This window comes from Trichosurus vulpecula, chromosome 2, assembly GCF_011100635.1.
Source record: "Trichosurus vulpecula isolate mTriVul1 chromosome 2, mTriVul1.pri, whole genome shotgun sequence".
Classification (NCBI taxonomy): domain Eukaryota; kingdom Metazoa; phylum Chordata; class Mammalia; order Diprotodontia; family Phalangeridae; genus Trichosurus; species Trichosurus vulpecula.
The window spans coordinates 385,892,192-385,896,898 of record NC_050574.1 but is presented as its reverse complement, the minus strand read 5'-3'; the positions used below and the strand labels follow the sequence as shown (position 1 = coordinate 385,896,898).

Here is a 4,707-nt window from a genome sequence, read left to right as displayed (position 1 = left end):
CCATGATCCATCCCCCTAAAAAACAAAAAAGCAAAAAACAAGAAACAAAACTAGACACACTTTTGGCAGACTAGTGAAATTAGAATTAGGGACTGGTGATGAAACTGGAGCCAAAATAAGTTGTACTAATTGCCTGAATCTGAATTAAAGCCAAAGAGTTAAAATATAAAGGAGCTAAAAACAGTAACACTTTCCAGAAATGCATACTGAACAAGTATGTTTTCCTGAAAATACTGGATAAGAATCTTCTAGGCCATTTCAAGATCATAATATTCATTTTCCATGAATATTATCTTTCACCATAATAAGTTAATTAATTTCAATGATGGATGTGCCCAGACAATAACCACGGATCATACATCCTTCTATAAGTCATCCTAATGTGTGTCAAGTGGGCATGGTAAAGAAGGGAGACAGTGTAGTTTAGTGGATAGATGACCAAGAAGACCTGGGTTCAAATCATTCCACTGATCTGGACTGGTTGTGTGACCTTAAGCAGGTCACTTGACCTGAGTGTCCCCCATCCAATTCTCTAAAATGAAAAGTTATAGAAGAGTTGTTAATTTGCCTAGGGAGATCAAAGTTTCACTTAGATGGTCAAACTTTTTCATCATCGATCATCTTGACTTGAAGTCACAGGTCTGGACCAAAAAGTAGACTAACACTAAACCTAACCCTAAACACCCAAAGACTTGTGTTTATCTACCTGCCCCTCTGTTGAACTCCTAATTCCATTGTTTAGAATTCCTGTATAACTTCAGAAATTTAGACACTCAGTAATTATCTCACAAGTTTTAGTTGGTCATTTTCTCAATACAATTGGGCTATGATAGGGTTGTGTTTTCTCTGACTAGCAGAAGTCTTTAGGTTATTAAAAAGAACTCACCTGCCTAAATCAGGCCTGTTTCTCCACAGGAGTGAATTCTCCTTTAACTCTGCATAAGGAAAACAGAGCTTGTACCTACAGAAGAAATAAAATTTCCTTCCTGTTCTAAAATGGAATACTGAGGAGGAAAGGAAATAATGTTTTCTTCTCTTTAAACATACCCAGAGTAACCAGAATCCCAGGTTGATGTTTATTCAAAAGCTAAAGGAACGTTTCAGCTTCAGTAACAATTCTACACACCAATTCAAAGCAGCAAACATTTTTATTATAGTGCATTTGTATAAGTGCCTCATTAAATAATTAAAACCCTGAGTTATCACCTAACATCACTTATCAACCATTCCAAGCAAACTGAATCTACTTTAGAGCAAGAAATGTATGTCTGAAGACAGAAGTTCCCAGGTCCCCTCTTCTTTTTCTCTGGAGGACAGCTAGACCTTTGGGATGGAAGACGTTTTCCCATCTGATAGATTTTGAGGAGTCTTCCGAGAAAGTAGTTGGGAATGAATGTAGGGCACCACCCCACCTTGAGGGATTGTTGCAGTAGCCAAGAGCTTGTGAAGTTCCTCATCATTCTGAAGGGCTAGCTGGATATGTCGAGGGGTGATCCGGACTTTTTTGTTTGCCTGGGCAATATCACCAGACAGCTCCAGTATCTCTGTTGTCAAGTATTCCATCACAGCAGCCAGAAAGATAGGGGCTTCAGGGCTGATTCTTTCAGCATAGTTTCCAGTCTTTAAATACTTATGGATTCGACTTACTGGGAATCGCAAGCCAGCCCTGTAAGACTGAGATATCTTAGAGGATGGATTTTTCTTGATATTTATTTTGCCTGGCGTAGACATATTATTCAGCTGGGGAAAAATAAAAACCTTACTTATTCTTGTGACATTATAAATATTACCCCAGTATTTCTCTACAGTGAATCACAGAACTTCATGGTACATCATCAGAACATTGGATCACAGGATCATAGGGCTAGAAGGTACCTCGAGGGCCACTGAGTCCAAAGCTCTCATTTTGCAGATGAGGATAACTGAGGCACATAGAGGTTAAGTAACTTGACCAGGGTCATTTATCTAGTGTGTCTGAAGTTGGATTTGAGCACAGATCTTCCTGACTCCAAATCCAGTCCCTTATCTACCATACTATATTTGCTTTCTAGGTCATCTAATCCAACCCATCTCTAAAAGAGAACTTTATTACAGTATCCCTGAAAAATGGCCATACACGTATCACTAGAATAGAGGTTCTTAACTTTGAATCCGTGAAATTTTGTAATGTGTAATTTGATAATTATATTTCAATATATTTGTGTTTCTTGGTAATCCTATGAGATTTATTTTATGCAATTAAAAACATTCTGAGAAGGGGTCCATAAGTTTCACCAGACTTCCAAAGGGGTCTGTGACACAACAAAAGGTTTAAAAATACTGTATTTGAAGATTTTCAAGGAAGAACAACTCCTAAAGCAGAATATTCTCCTAAAAGACAGCTCTAGTCATTAGGAATCTAGGTGGCACCGCAGCAGAGTTCAAGCCCTGGTGTCAGGAAGACTAATCTTCTGGAGTTCAAACTGGGCCTCAGACACTTGCTAGTTGTGGGACCTTGGGCAAGTCACTTAACCCTGTTTGCCTCGATTTCCTCATCTGTAAAATGAGCTGGAGAAGGAAATGGCAAACTGCTCCAGTATCTTTGCCAAGAAAACCCTAAATGTGGTCATGAAGAGTCAGACATGACTGAAAATGACTGAACAACTAGTCATTAGGAAGCTTTTGGAAATCTTGCTACAATTTCTGCTCATTACTCCTTGTACTGCTTACAACTGGAGGAAACCTAATCCTTTCTCTTCAAAACAGCCCTTTGTACAATTGAAAGCATTCTGGAAATCTTCTCTTTTCATTTTTAAGTCATCAAAGACACATAACACCTCATTAGATACTGAAAGGTATCCAAAACCTCCAGAAAGAGGTATCAGAGGGGTACAGAGGTATAAGGAGGGCAGAAATAGCTTCTGCCTTCAAGATTCTTGCTGCTTATTGGGAGGAGATGGAAAAGTCCATTCTAGAAAGCAATTTGGAACTATGGCCCCAGTCACCAAACTGTGCATAGCCTTTGACTTAAGGTCTATATGCCAAATAGATCAAAGAAAGAGAAAGAGAAATAAGACCCGATGTACCAAATATATATATATACACATATATATATATACACACACACACACACACATATATATATATATATATATATATATCTACAGCTGTTCTTTTTAGAGTAGCAAAAAACTAGAAATTAAAGGAGTGGCTATCAATTAGAGAATGGTTACACAAATTATAAGAAAACAATGGAATACTCATGTATGATGGGAAGAGAGAAGAACAGTTTTAGAGAAAGCTGGGAAGACATGTAAGAACTGATGCAAGCTGAAGTGAGCAAAACTAGAACATTTTGTGCTTTGGAAAGACAAACAACTTTGAAAGACTTAGGAACTATAATCCATATAATCACCAACCATGATACCAGAGGGGCCCATGATGACGCATGTTACCCACTTCCTGACAGAGAGGTGTTAGACTCAAGATGCAGAACGAAAACACGAATTTTGGGTCGTGACCAATTTGCAAATTTGTTTTGCTTGCCTGCACAATTTGTTACAAGGGTTTTGTTTTTCTTTTTCAATTGTAGGGCAAGGTAGGGGGAGGAGACGATAAATTTTGTTAGCTAAATAATTAAATTTTAAAAAGAAAAATGAATAGGGTGTGGGGAGTATGCTGACAAGCTGAATGAAGGAAAAGCGTTCCTGAAAGATGTGAGCTGCAATTATTTAGATGCCTCCTAACTACCTTTCTTTGGAAGGCTAAGGTACCAATTCTTCCATGTTTCTCCAAAAGATTTTTCTGTCTTCTCCAAGTACTATATTGTCTATCAGTTATCCTGCCATCACCTTTCCTTAAAGATATTTCCACTGATTATGCAGAAAAAGACTATAGGGGCAGGGACTATATCATATTTTCTTTCCTTTTATATTTCTAATTACTAGCATGGAGCCTGGCCTACAGTAGCCAATTAAGGCTTAATGACTGACTGAGACATAAGTACCTCCCTCCCACTGACATGTTATTTAACCAATTTAGTTACAACTCCCTTATTATAAAAAGCCAGGTAGAACCACCCAAAAGTCTTGCCCTAAAGTCTTAGTTAGGAAGCTTAACAATCAAATTAATTGAGAGCATAATTCATTATAGCTTGGGTTGTTGAACCCAAGGGGAGATAGTATGGCTCACACGATGAGTTTGCCCCTGGTCGATTAAGACTTCTCTTAGTCCTGACTTCTCTGTGAAGATAACAAAAGGCTTTTCTTTGGAAAGATTCTCAAAAGTGTTACTTTGGGGGCTCGCAAAATTCCACTTGTCCCTGTAACTATAGAAACACTATACATTTAGAAGCTGTATAACTTTTAGCCTAAATATTTTCAGTGACCCATATGCAACGAAAATTGGTTCTCATACCAACAAAAATGCAGTCCTTACCTGTAATAATCCACTCCGACAAGAAAAACAAATAAATTAAGGAATAACTCTAGCCTCCAATGTAAGAAATCCAGAACCTGTACTTGATGTTTCCCCATTTTAACTGCTTTGCTCTGGTGAGGACATGAGGACCACTCTTCTCCTAGGATGAGAATATTGATGACACCTGGGTTATTCAATCCCACAGATATTGATCTCAGGTATGAGTTAGTGTTTCTGAACCATAAAAAGCCTAAAAGAAATAAGTGGGATGCCTATTCCAAGATCAGTTTCATTGGCTATCCCAACAAA

At 38.0% G+C, this 4,707-nt stretch overlaps 1 long non-coding RNA gene across 1 annotated transcript; it reads right to left on the bottom strand.

Moving 5' to 3' along the window:
- Positions 1–1,129: 1,129 nt before the first annotated feature.
- LOC118838032 lies at positions 1,130–4,491 on the bottom strand. The gene is made up of 2 exons (XR_005009587.1): positions 4,417–4,491; positions 1,130–1,740 (listed from the first exon to the last, which is right to left on the bottom strand). It is a non-coding gene; the product is annotated as an uncharacterized LOC118838032 (long non-coding RNA).
- Between the last annotated feature and the right edge of the window lie 216 nt (positions 4,492–4,707).